This window comes from Myodes glareolus, chromosome 3 (assembly GCF_982192425.1).
Source record: "Myodes glareolus chromosome 3, mMyoGla1.1, whole genome shotgun sequence".
Taxonomy (NCBI): domain Eukaryota; kingdom Metazoa; phylum Chordata; class Mammalia; order Rodentia; family Cricetidae; genus Myodes; species Myodes glareolus.
Genome location: NC_142028.1, coordinates 46,443,327 through 46,462,579, shown reverse-complemented (window position 1 = coordinate 46,462,579; position 19,253 = coordinate 46,443,327). Strand labels below are relative to the sequence as shown.

The 19,253-nt window shown below is 35.3% G+C and overlaps 1 protein-coding gene across 2 annotated transcripts in view; it reads left to right on the top strand.

The window, feature by feature from the left end:
• The window catches only part of LOC125403249 (contactin-6), a 379,648-nt gene that overhangs the window by 238,637 nt on the left and 121,758 nt on the right, over positions 1–19,253 (top strand). The window lies entirely within an intron of this gene.

Below are 19,253 nucleotides of genomic sequence, written 5' to 3'. Positions count from 1 at the left end.
AATTATTGGCTATTGCTTAGGGTAAAGCTTGATTTAGAAACCCACACCTCATAGTTATTTTCCAATCCTTGGAACATATTATAAGTAATATGAGAGTAATTTCTGAATGTGAGTAGCAAGGCATTATGTTTAACCTAAAGGATATTTATAATGTGACCATCACAGTAGTAATATAGAGATTGACTTTCCAGACACAGAAAATCATCCTTACAAGTGTCAGTCTTTTATTAAATATGCTAAGGGGAACATATATTGGCTGTCCAGTCTTGGTTTCTTTTCATTAAATGACATTGCATACTGTTGTGAATTAGATTTCCCATATAATTCTTTTTTTATAAAATGAAACAATCATAATTTCTTTTCATATAGCTGTGGTCTCAGAGTATTCATCCAGTAAATACCTATTGCTTGATTAATAATTCTCAGTGAAGTAATACATAAATAATGTTTGATTGTATGACTCTTGAAACATGATGACTTCTACCACTCTAAACTTTCTCAGAATTACAGTGACACCAATCATCCAAAGTAGGTCAATAATATCATGAAGATTGTTTTAAAAAGAAGATCAATGGAATAGAGTCTCAGAAAAGAACTCTATTCTATCATATTTGTTATAGAGAAATATTTGTTAATTGAAACAAATCATACCATAAGAACAAAACCATGAAACTGCTTGAGGATAGTCCTGAATGGTCCGTTAGAAAGAGTTTTATTTCTCAGCCCCTATAGCAAAGCATTTATACGAGAGCATCTGTGTCCCTTAAAATTTTGCAGAATGATATTTTTCTATTATGCGTGTGAAAGTGAAGCTTAGAGTGAATAAGTAATTAACTTATTCTCAAAATTAGGAATATTTAAAGAAGTAGTGAGGTGGCTGCTTTTGAAATAATTGAGGACAAATTCAATTCCCAATTTTCTCAAGAGTTATGTTATCATTAGCATATGTTTATATCTTCTGTGAATCTCCTTATTCTCATCCAACAGGAATTGTAAGCATCCTTATCTAGAATGTTGGCAGGGGAAGTAAGAATGGGTAATATATATATACAATATTTAACTCAGCACCATCACTTAGCCTGTAAATGTTCACTGAGTTATTCTGAAGTCACAGTGTGAAATTCATTCCAATTTGAATAACCAGAACTGCAGTGAGTGGAAGGGTTCCAACTACAATATGAGTATCAGAGTGTCTGTTATCCTCTCTTAGCAAAGCATTAGTCTTTCTGGCTTGCTGTCTATGAAACTATGGAAAGAAGAAATGGGAGTGGAGAAAAAAGAGGAAAAGAAAGGAGGCAACATGTTCGCCATGATTTTTGGATTGCTCATTTTATTTTGTGTTTTTCTGTGGTGTTTATATAGATTGAGAACGTAAAACTTGGAAATGACATGTTACCCCATGTAACTGTTGCCATGACCACCCTTCCCTCCTCTTCTGAACCTCCTCCTCTTCATTCATCTTTCCCATCTCTTCTCTCCTCAGTACTCTCTTTCTTTCCCTCATTTCACACACACACACACACATACACACACACGCACACACACACACACACACACACACACACACCACATACACACACACCACATACACACACACACACACACACACTTTATTCCCTCTCCTTTATTCCAGTCTCTTCATCTCATAAATAAATTGTTCATAATGAATATTGTTTTCTGTATCTTAGGTAATATTTCAACTCAGAATAATGCTAAAGCTCTCAAAGTTCTATGTCTCTTTTCAGACTAGTTTCTTTCTTTCGTTTTTTTTTTGGAAATTAGGAAATGGAAGACTAGATTAATATATAGGCAAGAACTGTTGACCCTGTCTCTTAACTTCACCACTTGATTGCATGATTGGGAGCTGTCATAGTTTCATGTTTTCATGTTAGAAAACGTATGAGCAACATGTGGGAGAAGTGAATTGTACTCAATGAAAATGGAATCTTTGAACATGAGTCCTATGGAACAAATTAGAAATAAATAATATTTTATTTATATTTTAATATGATTACAGAAGCAATATGTTTAAAACTAAAACCTTAAACAAGATATAAAATTTATAATTTTAAAATCACCAGAAAGTACCAAACTGATTTGATAAAAAATAAACTATCAACATTTAACTTAGCACACTTGAGTTGGAAAATATTTTTTATAAATATTATAAATAGATTTATATGGAAAGAAAATGTTGCTGATTGAGAAATTGGGTTTATTTTTAAGATTATACAAAGAAACTATTTCACATGAAACAATATTAAGTGAAAACTAAAAAGATGGTGAAGATTCCTCAAGTGTACTTCTTAGAAATCATTATGAAAGAATCAGTTTTATAAAGTACACTTCCTCAAATTGCATTTGATGTGATTATTCAACACTAAGAATATATTTATTCAACTATCATTAATAGTGAATTGAAGTACCATGGGATTGAAACTAAAAGTCCAAAACATCCTCTGGGGTGAAGGATAATTTAAAATACCCTGGATGAAAAGCTTACATTTTATATAATGAAATGTTAGTGCACATTCAACTTTTTGAAATATGAAATTGTTCATTATACTTTGGAAAACATTAAAATGTAAGTTATGAACAATAGGGTTTTATATCTGTTTGTCAATTGTTTTCAAAAAATTAATAATGTTTATGAAACATCCCAAAACTGTGAAAATAATTTTGACATTTACCAAATAATATTCTCTTTTAAATTTATAGGGACAAAATTAACAAATATAAAAATAGTTTATTTGCTAAAGGGTAATTTGTTATAATATCTAAGCCTACATAATTATATGCTGTATAATTAATAATCTGAAAATAAAATCAACTTTCTTAGCTTTTAAGTTACAATTTTATAATTATATATTTTTTGTCACATTTTTTATAATCTCTTTATAACCAAGCCTTTTAAAAATAGTCCACAAGGCAATGAGAAAACTTACTTGGCTCAGGGAGGAATGAATTCAATTATTTATTACTGGATTTGCACAGAGAATACTCAAGGTCATGAGCATGAGAGAGACACAGAAATGAGAGACAGGCAGAGATGGAGAGAGAATCAATAGCTAGACATTTTAGAAAATATTTTAGTTTGTAGGAAAAATAATTCCAGAAGTATCTTGCGTGTGTGTGTGTGTGTGTGTGTGTACACACAATGTGTGCAGTGTTTATGGAAATCCAGGTGCACTTACATACATATGAAAAGCCATCCACATTCTAGAAGTATTTTTCCCTTCCTTTGTCTTGTTTGGTGTTCTTGCTTGGTGTCAGCCTGGAAACATACAGTTTGGAATCTGTCACTAAGTTAAAAATTATTTAGATATTATTTCAGAATTTTCCTTTTTATGTCATACTTCAGCCTTCCCATAACATATCTTTTATACCATTAGTCATTGCCCACATTTTTATATTATGACACATTTTCTGTTCCGTTCTTTTTTATTTCAACTTGGGAAATGCTTCTACGGTTGCTTCTTCTCATTCATTTCACCTACTCATCACACATCTTCCACCCACATCGGGCCTGCCAGGCATTTTCCTCCCTAGCATCAATGTGTTTTATGTCCAGACTCTTCTTTTGGATTGTTTCTAAACATTTTTCTACGAGTTCCTCCATGAGGTCAACGTCTTCTGTTTTGTCTCTTTGCATTTCAGTCATAGTGATTCCAAATTACTCTTGTTAATGCAATTAGATTTGAAAATTTAAATAACAATTTCATACTAAAATGTAATGTTCTGTCTAATAATTTTAAAATCCTTATCAGTTTTGCGGTTTGGTCATCTAAATTGTTTTTCTCTATGGGTTGCATTTTTAGTATAATATGTATGCTTTGTTTAAACTAGGATATGATATGTCCCATGAAAGGAACTATGGTAGCAGTGGTTTTGAAATATGAGTTTTATCTTTGTTTTACAATTATTTGGACTTGCTGATGCCTTGCTGTAGATTTACTGTCAGCACCACCTAAACTAGTTTCCCCTGCTTTGTCTCTGTTTCCTTTATTGTCTCCTAATTAGTTTCTTTATTATTTTAATTTGTTTATTAAAAATTTCCACCTCCTCCCCTTCTTTCATTTCCCTCCCACTCCCCCCACTCCTCCTCATCCCTACCTCTCCAGTCCTAAGAGAAGTCAGAGTGCCCTGACCTATGGAAAGTCCAAGGCCCTCCCCCCTCCATCCAGGTCTAGGAAGGTGAGCATCCAAATAAACTAGGTTCCCAAAAACCAGTACATGCAGTAGAACAGAAACCCAGTGCCATTATCATTGGTTCCTCAGTCAGAACTCATTGTCAGCTACATTCAGAGAGTCCGGTCTGATCACATGCTCCATCACTCCCAGTCCAGCTGGCCTTGGTGAGCTCCCATTAGATCAGTCACACTGTCTCAGTGGGTGGACGCACCCCTCGTGGTCTTTACTTCCTTGCTCATGTTCTCCCTCCTTCTGCTCTTCATATGGACCTTGGGAGCTCAGTCCAGTGTTCCATTGTGGGTCTCTTTCTCTATCTGCATCTATCGCCAGATGAAGATTCTATGATGATATGCAAGAAATTCATCAGTGTGGCTATGGGATAAGGCCAACTCAGGTCCCCTCTCCTTGCTGCCCAAGGACCTAGCTGGGGATATCTCCTTAGACACCTGGGAACCCCTCTAGATCCAAGTCTTTTGTCAACCCTAAAATGGCTCCCTTAATTAAGATATTTTCTTCCCTGCTACCATATCCACCCTTCCTCCATCTCAACCATCCCATTCCCCAAAGCTCTCCATAATCCTCCCCTTCTCCCTTCTCTCTTCCCATCTCCCCTTAGTCAACCTACCTCAGAATCCAGCAATTCCACTCTTGGCAATATAGCCAAGAGATGTCCTATCATACTACAAAAACATTTGTTCAACTATATTCATAACAACACTATTTGTAATAGCCAGAACCTGAAGCAACCTAGGTGCCCCTCAATAGAAGAACGGATAAAGAAGGTGTGACACATATGCACATTACAGTACTACTCAGCGGTAAAAAACAATGACATCTTGAATTTTGCATGCAAATGGATGGGAATAGAAAACACTTTACTGAATGAGATAACCCAGACCCAAAAAGGTGAATATGGTATGTATTCACTCATTAGTGGATTCTAGCCATAAACAAAGGACATTGAGCCTATAATTCATGATCCTGGAGAAGCTAAATAAGAAGGTGAACACAAAGAAAAACATACATTTATCCTCCTGGATATTGGAAGTAGATAAGATTTCCGGGCAAAAGTTCCTAATTAGTTTCTTAGTAGACTATGATTTGAGGTGATTTCAACAATATCCCTGTTAGTTGTATGAAATTCAGTCCTTGTTTACTACATTTAGCATCTTGGCCATTTATATGACTGTTCATTTGTTTATTTGTTTGTTTTTGTTGTTGTTGTTTGCCTAATCAGCATTATCAACTGTTCTACTAATTGGAGAAGTAATTATTTTAGGATAAATATTTAACATCATAAATAACATTACTGAATAAAAGATTGTAATATCCAGCTTCAATCTGTACACAGTTTATTTCATTGGGTCTGCTTTTGATTTTATGTTTTCATATTACAATTTCTACAAGTAACTATACTGAGAGGAAGAGGAAAGTTATAGAAATATAACATGGTTCTATGTCTCCATGAATCTGAAAACAAATTCTGATATATTACTTCAGTGGATAAAATGCAAAGACATGGGAATATGACAGTGAACACTAGACATAAACAAGGCTTACTTGGATTTTACAGCTATGAATTCAATAGATGCTATTATGGAGCAACATAGAAAATGATAAGGTGGGGAAGATTCCAAACCTGATCCAAATAGGGCTGCAGGCAAAGCAGAGAACGAAAGTTTTTGGAATATCACAGGTTCATTAGTTCTCAGATTCTGCAAAAACAGATTAAACAGAAGGTCTTCATCTAACTCAGGAAACAGACACTAGTGTGTCTAAAACTATTACCTCTGTACTGAAGATGAATCATCCCAGATGTTTTATAACCAAATCTTATTCGGCAGGGAAGGCATAGTACATAGCATTTTGTATTTCCAAACTCCAAATCTTTTATTTTTCTACACTGTCTAAACCAGCAACCACTTTGAGAAGCAGTGTGGAACCAAAAAATCAAATTTCAGTTGGAATTAGATTCATGAACAAAGTCCTACTTGAGGGGGAAGTTCAAACCAGCTTCAGAGAGTGGCTAAAGATAAATATATTTGTGAAGCTGCAACCCAAACTCTGATAAAAGGACAGATAACAGCTGTTGGTAAATCTAAATTATGGTGCTAAGATGGAGAAGAAACTTAGGATCACTCAGAACTGACCCTTTCCCTTGCCAATGAAGATTCATTTTTTTGTTTGTTTGTTTGTTTTTTCCCATCAGACTTGTAATCCCAGAATCAAAGACATTGGGCGAAAAGCGGTGGCTGCTTGGGAATGTGCCATGTTGTACTTGCACAGTGGGAATGCTGCTTACACTAGGGGGCATGTCTTGGGGTTCATGGGCTCAGGCTGTTTGGAAAAGTTTGAGAGCTGTTCATGTATTCCTTGTTTTCACACACTCACATGTGAGAAAACACTGATGAGAGTTCAGTCCATCACATTGTTAGGGAAACCAACACCTAGCTCAACCTGTAAGCATCTCCTTCTGGTCATTAACACGTTTGCTTTCAGAAAAATACTCCACACCAAAAAAAAAAAAAAAAAGGACATTATTGGGCATTGAATATTTATACTTGTTTGTCCTCAGATGAAGAAATAGTAACCATTCTAAAATTTGTCTTTATTTTCTCTGCATTTTTTTTATTTTTATTCATTGTGCCTTAATTGCATAATTTTTTCATCTCTTTAAATAAATCTCTCTTTGATGCTATACAGGTGAACCATTCGTTAAAAGAACTTACTGTTTTCCAGATATCCTGAGTCCAAAGTTCAGTTTTCATCACCCATATTAGACAGATCACAACAGTCTGTAATTATTCTGGTACATGCATGAACCTGTACATATAAAGAATCCACACACAGAGACACAGAACACATTGCCTATTAATTCTTAAAGGAAATATTCTTCTCCAGGGAAAAACATACATACTGGTTCTCTAACCAAAAAGGCTGGTCCTCAAAAACTATACATCCAAGTAACATTCCACAGAGTGATCAAGTTTGACTTAGGAATATAAATAGTTATATATGCATGTAGCAATTGAGACTGGAGGCCATGAATTTGAAAGAGAACCAAAAGGTGTATGTGGGAGGGTTTAGAAGGAAAAAACTGAAAAGAGAAATGTTGTATTTATATTATAATTCAAAAACATAAATAGAAATAGTCTATCGTGCACTCAATACTATGCTGGGTGAGTTATTTATGCTTGATCTCTTATGCAATCATGTTGAAAAAACAGTCAAAGACTGAATTGAAATCAGTAAAACCATGACTAAACCCAAAAAGTTTTCTCTTCTCTTCATCTCTCCTTGCCTCTTCCCTTTTCTCACTCACTTCCAATTACCTTCAGCTTTCTTAATTTTTCAGCTCCTTATTTAAACTGTGAGTTTCATAATCACTTTATTTTCTTCATTTTTGAAAGACGTAGTTGATGTTAACTATTTTTCACATTTAAATATTTGGCAAAATTTTGTTATTTTTGTTACTACTCTCTCTTGTGAGTGGTAAAACACAAGACTGCCTAACAAGATGATCCCTATAAAATTTAAAGGAACACCATCCCAACCTAAATTGCAAAGCTAAATTGTGAAACAGAAAGACATTCAAACCATATAAAACTCAGAACTCCTCAGTTGAAAAGTGGAAAAATAAGGAAGTTGTTGAAATCTCAGGCAAAGTACTCAAAGTGTGGTTTAGAAATGGGGGATGAGGATTTTCAGGGAGATGAAGAGAAGCCAGAGAATGAAGTAAGACAGTGAAGCCAAAACTTGGACAGTAATTCAGTCTCATGAGTAAGTAACTCATCAAGAACATTGAAATTTATAAAATGCTCAAATTCATCAATTGACTAGATGGAGAAGAAAATTCCCAGGGACCAACAAAATGTCCAATCAATAATCACATCAGATGATAAAGAAAAAGAGGAAATATGCTACAGTCTGTAAGAATTCGGAGACATGTTGCATCAAAGGTCCATGGGGTATAAAAGAGAATTTATATATAAACTAATGTTGAGAAAAATCTCTTTCTGGATACCAGAAAATCCCTGAAATCTTCAGAGAAATATGGGCATGCACAGCTGAAGAGCTGACTCAGGAAATTATTGCTCTTGAAGAGAAATGGGTATTACTTTGTGGACACACAGCAGTTAGCTATAAAATGCTTGTTAACACCATATCCAGGAGACCTGACATTATCTGGTCTCCAGGGGCACATGCGTGCACCGGGGACCATAAACTCACAGAACCACACACATACACATAAATTTTTTTTAAATGTATCTCAAGTAGAAATGACCAAACAAAATTTCCCCACGTTTCACTATATTTAATATACTACTGAGTCCAGCAAAAAAGAATATTTGATAGTTATAAGAGAAAATGGCAACACGCATCACAGACAAAATATCAGATCAGTTATCGGCAGACTAAATAACAAAACCTCTAGAAATAATGTATTTTAAGACCACAGAGTAAATAACTGCCAATCAACATAATATTCAGCAAAATTATGTTTTTAAATTTATATAATACTTTACTCAGAAAACTAGGGCTGTTGAAGGCCTCACTCATTTCTTCCCTTTCTTGGAAGTCTTCTGCTGTTAGTTGCTCAATTTGTTGTCTGAGCTTCCTCCAATAATTTACCAAATTTTCTGTTTCCAATAGGGAGGTAAGTCAAGTTCTAATTGTCATTTCGTGGCTGAAAATCAGATAATTTTTTCATGATAATTTTGAAATGAAATAAAGTCCAATTTAGAGACTTATAATGACTTGATCTGGCATTCACAAATTTTCCTTCACAATTTTGACTTCAAAGCTCATTCTCATAATTCTCTGATATTTATGTCAGGTTACCTTTGACATGTATACCTCTGTGTTCCATATCAGTTTCCATTTTCTGCACATCCTTTACAAATTACCAATTTTGTTTTGGAACATAGGGTCTCATGTTGCCCACGCCAGCCTCAAATTCTTACTTTATCTACTTTTGCCTCTCAAATACCACCATGGAAAGTGGAGATGGTCCTGAAGATTAGTCTCAGGGCTTTTTGAATGATATGAGCACCCTACCTTCTGACCTCTATTCCCAGCCTTTTAAAGCTAATGGCCAGCAGATATTTTGAGAAATGGAAATATGAAAATATTTATCATATATAGTGTCTGTTAATTACTAATACTCCAACAATAAGGATCTTATTTTAATATTAAAATGAGCTTGCAAAATACACATTTTTAAAAAAATCAAACTATGCTTTTAATAAGAAAAAAGTATTTATCAGATAATCACTCCGACGCAATGAGAAGATTAGAACCCACTGATATGTTTTCAAAATTTTCTCTCTAGAGATGATTAGGAGGAGCTCTGAAAACACAATTTAAATAATTGCATACAAACCTAGAATGCTGTTGCAGTCAAGTAGATTTCATGTGTAGATACACAAGTCTAGAGAAGGCTAGCTGAAGCATTCAGTTACAAATCTCACCATCTTAAACCTCACAACTAAATAACTAATAATTAGGACAATATCTGTCTAGATAAAAATTAATATGTCTTGGGAACATGTAATTCACTTTCCATGTTGATTTGAAAGGGAACATGATCTCAGACTTTAGCTTTCAGCTTCCTTATTTGTTTAACAAGACAGACTTTTAATTGCCTAAGTCGTAAATTAACTATATTGTGAAATATCTTGAAAAACTTCAATTCCTAGGTACTCTGAAAATGTAGTGTGTCTGACCGATGGATTTATGTGTTTTTTGAAAGAAACATTAGCTGTCAGTGGAGACTGTAAATGGATGCACCCTGGAACTCTGTTCTCCTGCTTCAGTAAACAGAACTTAATTGAAACATATTTTCTGTTAATATAGCTATTTTTCTTTAGTACTCCATACTGTAAATAAAAATATTAGTGGAACTTAATGTTTCTCTGTGTGCAGGACCCTTCACACAGAGCAGGACATTTGTGTATATGTGCCTATCTTATTTCCTTTTTTTCTACCTTGTGACAAACATACACAAGATAAGCTATTAATATCAAACAATAAATCTGAGGTTGTAGCACCTCAAAGTTTGATTTTGCAGAATTTCCAGAGGTTAGCGGTAAGAAGAGCTGTTTCCTTATTCTTAGCTATTTTCCTTGTATGTATGGACATCAGTCTACAGTATTTTGTATTAGGATGCTTAGGTACTACACCAGTCAGATGATAGTATTACTGATATTAGTGTATTTACCTAGCCATCTTTTATATCTCTAGACATATCTCCTCTACCCATGTATGATCTATGTATCTACTAACCACCTATTTACCAATCATTTGTTATCTTCCTCTATCTGTGTCTGTCTATTTACCTATTTATCTAATGAAACAAGGTCTCATGATTTTTCCTAGCTAGCCTTGAACTTGAGCATCATCTCTCTCTACCTCAACAGCATTGAAGTTAAAGGCACAGACTACCACACCCGGTTTAACCAAAGCATTAAGTAAAGTGAGAGACTATCAGCTTTAACAGTTGTTTTTCACACTGTTCCCTACAGTTACTTTTCTTTCTTATTTAATCAGTTATCTTTCTGATTCCCAATCTCAACTTCTTGCCCTTTGCCCTCTCATTTAGTGAAATGAGTTGAGAACAAAATACATTCATATTTATTAACTATCGACTCAGAATGTACACTTGAATGCTAATTTTAGGCTCTTACTCTTTGTTTTACATTACAGGATAACATTATGTTCACATAAAAAATTATAAATTCTGTGGAACACTCTCTTCTGTTGACCGGGTACATAAATCTGAAAACTGACAAATCTTTAAGGCTTTTCCTGAGAATGGCAACACCAACTCCCCACAAACACATACAAACATATCTACTTAGTTTATCTATACTGTATAACATATATTTTACCTAGGGCTGAGATCAAATCAAGAGCCTCAAGTATTTTATATACGTGCACTGATATTGAGTTATAATATATCCAAGGAAATGGAAGGTTTATTAGAGGTTTTTTTCTGATACTTGAAGCAATCACGATGTTCTAAAAAGTGTAGACTTAGAACTAAGTGATAGCACTTTTCCTCATAACTGTCCCTATGATGTGGGGAAAGTTGTTCAATTTTCTTTCTTGTAAAGGGAAGAAAAAAGAGATTTATTGATAGATGTGGTAGGATTTTTGTATGTTCAGAGGTATGATTAGATCTACCTGCAAAGCTTCCTAGACCATAGAAGAAACAATATATCATGCTTTTGATCATAGAAACCACAAAGCTGATGGTTAATAAAGCAACCTTAAACATTCATTAGCAAAAGGAAATGGGATGTATGTGCTTCTATATTAACACAATGGCCCAGAATTATGGGTTAATTATGAGGTCATTTCTTGAAATATTTGTGTTTAAAAAGGCTACTGTTATTCCATCATTCACTCATTTGACAAATTGGGGCATCTATCTTCAGCCTACAGATCCATAGTATCCAGCAGACTTTTCCATGAAGCAGGATATTTCAAAGACAGTTCAGTCCCTTTCTTTTGTATCCTGTAGAATGTTGAGCAGACTCTTTCATGCAGCATGAACCCCAAAAGATCATCATACCTTTAGGCTAGTTCAGCAGTCATTTCTCTGCAGATCCTGAATGTCTGGTTAAGCGGTCCAGACAAGAGCTGTTTCTTGGCCAAATAGCTTACCAGCACCATAAAGAGTCTCTCCAATGCCCGTCTTCCTCTTTAAATAATCAGTGCTGCCAGGAGCAGATGTGTGTCTTATTGTCATGAAAAGTCTTAAGTTATTAAAACATTTTAAATTCCATATTCTGAAGGTCTCTGAAAGATGTGAAGAATGCATATCCATATGAACTACATTTTTGTACATTTAGAAAATTTAACAGGACTTCAGCTTGAAGATTATAGATGATTATCTCTTAACCTGTATTTCTTAATTATACATTATATTATTTTATTTTTTATTGATTATTATTGAGCTCTACATTTTTATGTGCTCCCCTCCCTGCCTCTCCTCTCCCCCATTCAACCCTCCTCCCAAGGTCCCTATGATCCTAATTTACTCAGGAGATCTTGTCTTTTTCTACTTCCCATGTAGAATAGATCTATGTAAGTCTCTCTTAGTGTCTTCATTGTTGTCTAAATTCTCTGGAATTGTGATTTGTAGGCTGGTTTTCTTTGCTTTATGTTTAAAAACCACTTATGAGTGAGTACATTTGATAATTGTCTTTCTCTGTCTGGTTTACCTCACTCAAAATAATGTTTTCTAGTCTCATCCATTTTCCATTAAAATTCAAGATGTCATTATTTTTTCTGCTATGTAGTACTCTATTGTGTAAAAGTACCACATTATCCTTATCCATTCTTTAGTCAAGGGGAATTTAGGTTGTTTCCAGGTTCTGGCTATGACAAACACTGGTGCTATGAACATAGTTGATCATATGTCCTTGTGGCAAAATTGAGCATCGTTTGAATATATACCCAAGAGTGGTATTAATGGGTCTTGAGGAAGGTTGTTTCCTAATTTTCTGAAAAATCACTACACTGACATCCAAAGGGGCTGTACCAGTTTACATTCCAACCAGCAATGCAGAAGTGTTCCATTTTCCCACAACCTCTCCAGCATGAGTTGCCATCAGTGTTTTGATCTTTGCCAGTCTTACAGGTGTAAGATGGAATCTCAGAGTTGTTTCGATTTGCATTTCTCTGATGATGAAGGATTTGCATTTCTCTGATGATGAAGGATGTTGAACTCTTTCTTAAATGTCTTTCAGCCATTTTAGATTCCTCTGTTGAGAGTTCTCTGTTTAGGTCTGTACTCCATTTTTTAAATTGGATTATTTGTTCTTTTGATGACCAATTTCTTGAGTTCTTTGTATATTTTGGAGATCAGACCTATACATATAACACAATTTACCTTAAATTTGTATCAATAAACCAAGATCCATACCAATGCAAATTACCCATCTCTATAGATGGATAAATATAAATATTCCCCTTTAAATGTAAACAAACAATTATAAACAATATTTGGGAATATGGGCATAGTTATTACTCTCCAAACTGCTTCCTGCTCTTTGGGGCAGCTGTTATTCATGATATATCCTATGTGTTAGGTTCATCTCAGTCAGCAGATGGGTGAAGTGATTTTTTTAAGGGTGTTCATGGCAACCTTTCAGGGGGACATCGTCTATCAAACCATATTGGTCTGTAAGCAATTCACAGGTTCTCATCTTCTGTGAAAACAAAAGCAAAACCTCTTTTCCAAAGCAACATATCCTTAGACCCAAATTCTAAAGTCATGATGCCTTTATAGTGTACATGCTAGTTTAGCTTAGCAGCCCATACAAAAAAATGACTCCCTGTACTTAGCTCATCTACAGTTAAAAAATTAAAAAAAATACAATAGTATACATAATTCAGACTCTCTGTGAATTTTCCATTTTTTACATGGCTTATTTTTTTACTCCTTTCTATTTGAGAGTACCTTTAAAAAAAGCATTTACTTCTTTTTATAACTCTCTATACTCTAATTTTCTCTCCCAAGCCTGTGTACATTTATCCAACACCATGATTCATCTGGATTTGTCTTTATTGCACATTTGTAATTCTTTACAGTCTTAAAGTGCTTTTAAAAAGGTAAGCAGCTTGGTTGCAGCTGCTGGCTCTCTCTCTCTCCACTTTTAAAATGGTGGAGGCTCTGGGGCCACCAGGCCAGAGCTGGGCTCAGCACTTTAACTCTGAGAATGAGCATGCAGCACATAAACCCATTTTTATTTGAGCAATAGCTAAATCTGCCATGCAGAGCACTGTACAGCCTAGAAATATCTCTGTGCATGGTGGCAGAAATTTGCCACGCTCTCCTGCCTGTGCAAGCCTAGTAGACCTGATTCCCCTGCCTGCTCAGGCAGTGAGCAAGTGAAGCTGTGGGCATGGTCTCAGCTACCTTCCTCCCGACTCCGAGTGGGCACAAAAACACCCGGGCCCACAAATGCCATTGAAATGCTCCCTAGCTGGAGTTTGTGCTGGCAGCATGGCCCAGGAAACCATATTTTTAAATTGCATGACATTTTTCCTATTAAGGCAGAATCAGGAAAACCTCTCTATAAGGAGACATGCCTTTGCTTGCTAGTAGCAAACAAAACCCCTCCAAAAAATGCCTCTAACATACCACACTTAACTCTGTTCTTTTGTGTTTAGAATTAATTTTTAGGCTTTCTCAGGTTTTACATGGATTTAGTCTACCACGTTGCTGCACCAGTCTGTGGAAGCAGGCCACTCGTCTGCTTGTTGGTAGTATACAGATTACTATCAGATCACCTGGAACTAGGATTACACATTGTTATGAGCCATGATGTAGGTGCTGAGAACTGAACCTAGAACATCTATTAAAGCAGCAAATACCCGTAACCTCTGAATCATCTCTCCAGCACCATTATACAACATATTTTAAAATTAAAAGTACTTTTAGAACACAAAAATTGAACATGCACTACAGTGTAATCCCAGGTAAATCCACATATTTCACATTAATTACTTGACTCATGCTGGTTTATTTGTTACAAATAAGCAACCAATATTGATTAATTGTTGTTGCAGGAAGATGGTCATTTATTCCCAGTTTTTTAGATCCAAAATAATCACCCAGAAACTGTATTATTTGCAATACTGTCTGGCCAATAGCTTAAGCATATTTTTAGCTAGTTTTTATATCTTAAATTAACCCATTTCTATAAATCTGTGTATGACTGTGGCTTACAAGCAAGATTCTGACATATCTGTCTCTGGTGGGGGATACATGGCTTCTTCCCAATTCTGCCTACTTTCTCTGAAGATTCAGTTTAATTTTCCTAGCTCTATTCTCCTCAATCATAGGCCAAAATTAGCTTCTTTATTCACTAACCAATAAAAGCAACACATATACAGAATATACATATCATTTCTCCTATTTTCTTCAAACAAAAAGCAAGGTTTTAACTTTAATATATTAAAATTACATATAACAAAACAGGTATCAAGGCAAGAATTACAATCACAATATTTATAACCACTTTATCATGTATCATAACTAAGGAAAACTATAATTATAACTATCTATTCTTCAACTCCACCAAAGACACCAGAAGGATATAGTATTGTATAAGTTAACAAGAAGTACAGTGTAAGCAACTTCCAAACTCTAGAAGTGACAGAGATATCTTGTTGCGTGGATAGTCACCCAAAATTCTTTTGTAACATTGGGATACCCATCTTCAACCTACAGGCCCATAGTGTCCAACAGACTTTTCCATGAAGCAGGAAATTTTAAGAATCATTCTGCCTATATTTGCAGAATGTTGAGCAATTTCTTGTGTGTCTTTCAGAATGTCTGACAGACTCTCTTACAATGCAGGTAACCTAAAGTCCTAAAGGACTGTCTCACTTCTTTAGGCTACTTCAGCAGTCATTTTTCTGTGGGTTCTGCAAGTCCAATCAACCAGTTGACGCAAGAGCAGTTTCTTGCCCAATGGCTAAATAAATCCATGAGGAGCTTCTTTGGTAATTATCCTCTTGAAGTAGATTGGTCCTGTCAGGAGCGTATGTGTCTTATTGTCGTGAAAAGTTTAAGTTCTTAAAACATTTTAAATGCCATATTCTGAAAGTCTTTGGAAAATTTGAAGAATACCTATCTAATTGAAATATATCTTTATATAACTACAAAACTTAACTAATATGATTACAAGCTGTCGTGATCTAGTGCTACCCCAGACCATAAATTATTACTTTTCTCCAGACACCAACATAAACTATTTCTCTCTTCACTGGTGTGGAGGTGCAGGAATAAAGACATAACTCACATGGCTTTAGTGGGAAGGAGACTCTCTGTGATCCTTCATGAAATCCTGAGTTCACATGCTGAAGAATTCCTCATTTATTCCCCCAAACAATCTTTGTACCAATATTTACTGAGGGGGTAATACATTTGCATTCTGTTTCCTAGCTAACCAGGTGAATGACTTTTATCCACGTCCACATCTACCTGTGCTTGCTTTCACATCTTCCTGGTCTGGATGCTAGCTCTGTCACATAGACTGAATTATCATTCTTTTCAGGTATCCTCCAAATTACAAAGAAAGAGCAGAGCAACATCCTGACCTTTTGTTAGGTTAGTTACAGCCTGTCTAGAAGGTTATGTGATGACATCAGATGGGGAACTATGACTTGATAGCCTGGCTGCCATACCACATAGCAATATGGACCTACAACAAGCTTGACAATTACAGATGATTTTTTATTTACCTATATTCCTTAATTATACACTACATTTTTAAATAAGCTGCACAAACACAATACTTTAATCAAGAGCAGAAATACATACATACACTCACACATACATACATACATAAATTGATCTTAAATTTGTATCAATAGACCAATATCCATACAAATGCCAATCTCTATAGCATATCTCCCTTTAATGTAAACAAACATTTACAAACAATATTTGGGAATTTTGGCATAGTTTTCTCCAAATTGCTTTCTGCATTTGGTTGGGAAAAGTAGTTTTTGGAGGTGTTCATGGTGACCTTTATAGGAGTCTTGGTCCATCAGACCATGTTAGTCTGAAAAAATCCACAGGTTCTCATCTTCTGTGGAAACAAAAGAACAACCTCTTTTCCAAAGAAACATATCCTTAGACCCAAATTTCGATGTCAAGATACCTTTAAAGTATATTGGTTGGTTTAGTTTAGCAGTACCCAGCATCAAATGTCTCTCTGCAGTAAAAAATTCAAAGAAAACACAATAGTCTGTGCAATCAGATTCTGTGTATTTCCATCTTTAGATGACCTATTCCTCTTTATTTCTTTAATATATGACTATCTGTACACTGTCTCTTTAAAGACTTTGTTTTATTTTTTTAATTTCTTCTTTTTCTTTCTTTTTCTATATTCTTTTTCTTTTATCTCCCAAGCCTACTTACATTTTTTAACATACTGTGTCTCATTTAGAGGTCTTATATGTTTTTATCTGTCTGTTGTGTATTGGTAATCTTTTTTTTTTGTCTTGGAGATCTTTTCAAATGGTAAGTAGCTTGGTCACAGCAGCCTTGGGTTCTGCTTCTGCCTCTCTTAGGCTTTCAATATGGCAGAGGTATTTCCCTTCTAGTTCTGGGACTGCCAGGTGAGAACCAACCTCAACACCTCAACTCTTGGTAGCACCACACAGCACATAAACCTTTTTTATCTGAGTAAAAGATAAATCTGTCATGCAGTACACCACATGAACTGGAAACATCTATGTGTATGGCAGCAGGGATCTGCCATGCACTCCTAGCAGACCCAATCCTGCTTATTTCCCAGGCGGGAGCTGCTAACCAGAGGCATTGTCTTAGGTACTTTTCTCCCATCCCTGAGTGGACACATAAGTATTCAGACCCAAAGTGGGTGGTGGGCATCATCCCTAAACATTTAAGACCACACTTACACATCATTTTTTGGAGAAAAGACTGCTCATTTGTTCCTGGCCACTTACCCCCAAAATAATCATTCAGAAACTATATTATTTGCAATACTGCTTTGCCAATAAATTAGGCATATTGTTAGCTAGCACTTATATCTTAAATTAACCCATTTCTATTCATTTGTGTATCTCCAAGTGGCTGTGACTTACTGGCAGGAGTCCAATGCATCCATCTCTGGTGGCCACCACATGGCTTCTCCCTGACTGTGCCTAATTTCTCCCAGCATTCAATTTAGTTTTCCTGTCTAGCTCTACTCTGCTCTATCACAGGCCAAAGCCTGTGATTATTCATTAATCAATAAAAGCAACTCATATAAAGAAGGACTTCCTACACCAAATTATTATTAAGTAAAGTACATATGTCTATCAAATTCTCTTGGTCTTCCTGTTCACATAAAATTTTTAGCACATTTCATAGTTTCTTTTCTCTATACAGTCCTCTTGTCTGAAGCAGTAGCTCAGACTCTTCTTGTTTTAGATGATCTTGATTGAGTAAGGAGTAATAGTTAGTTTTATTGTTATCTGTGAATACCTTAAAAGAGCCTGCTAATGAGACTGTGTTTACAGCTTTTGAGGAGGTAGAACAAGGAACAAAAGTTTCATTTTCATCGCATAATTCCATGAACATGTTTTTCTCACCATGATTTATGAATGCTGAAGCTGACCTTCTTTACCAGCTGAAGTCATTTTTATTAGGTTTCTGCACAGTAAAATCACATTATTTGGTTTCCTTTTATACTGATTATTTTCAAGAAGGTTAATTTGTGCAGTCCAGGGTTCATGAGTACAAAGTTTTTTTTCACTTCCTTTTGCATATTAAATCTACATAATTATTTAGAATTTAGCCTGAGAGATTTGATATTTCTCCATTTCACAAATTTCAATAATTTATTTATTAAAATACTAGATCATAAACAATTATTTTCCAATTTGGGCCATAATTTTATACTTTGGGTTTTAAAAACTGCTTTGCTCAAGTTGTTTCAGCTTTCAGATTAAGAACTCTTTTAGCTGATTCTTGTTTCCTTTTCCAAAAATTTTATTCTGGTTTTTAATGTTGCAGGCATGTTGGTGTAGGAATGAGTGCACATGTTTTAACTTCTGCAACTTTTACAGGTGCCTGCAAAGGTCAGAAGATGGCATCAGATACATTGGTGCTTGAGTTACCAGGTGTGGCATGGATGAGTGCACCCAGTTCAGATCCTTTGGACCAGCAGGAAGTATTCTTGATTGTTGAGTCATCTCTTGAACCCCATCTTGCTTGTATACTTGCTTTTATGGCTTCATGAATGTGTGTTGTAGCTGTATTTTTTTTTTTTTTTTTTACTTTTTGACCTTTGGGGGCATACCACCCAGCTCCCAAATAAACACACTGAGACTTATTCTTATTTATGAATGCCTGACATTACCTTGGGTTGTTTCTAGACAGCTTTTCTTAACTTAAAATTTCTCATCTACCTTTGTCTTTGGGCTTTTACCTTTCTCTATTCTATATATCTCTTTCCTTCTTACTCCATAGCTGGGTGCGTTGCTGGGTGGCAGGCCACTGACGTCCTCCTCTCCTTATCTTTTTCTCATTC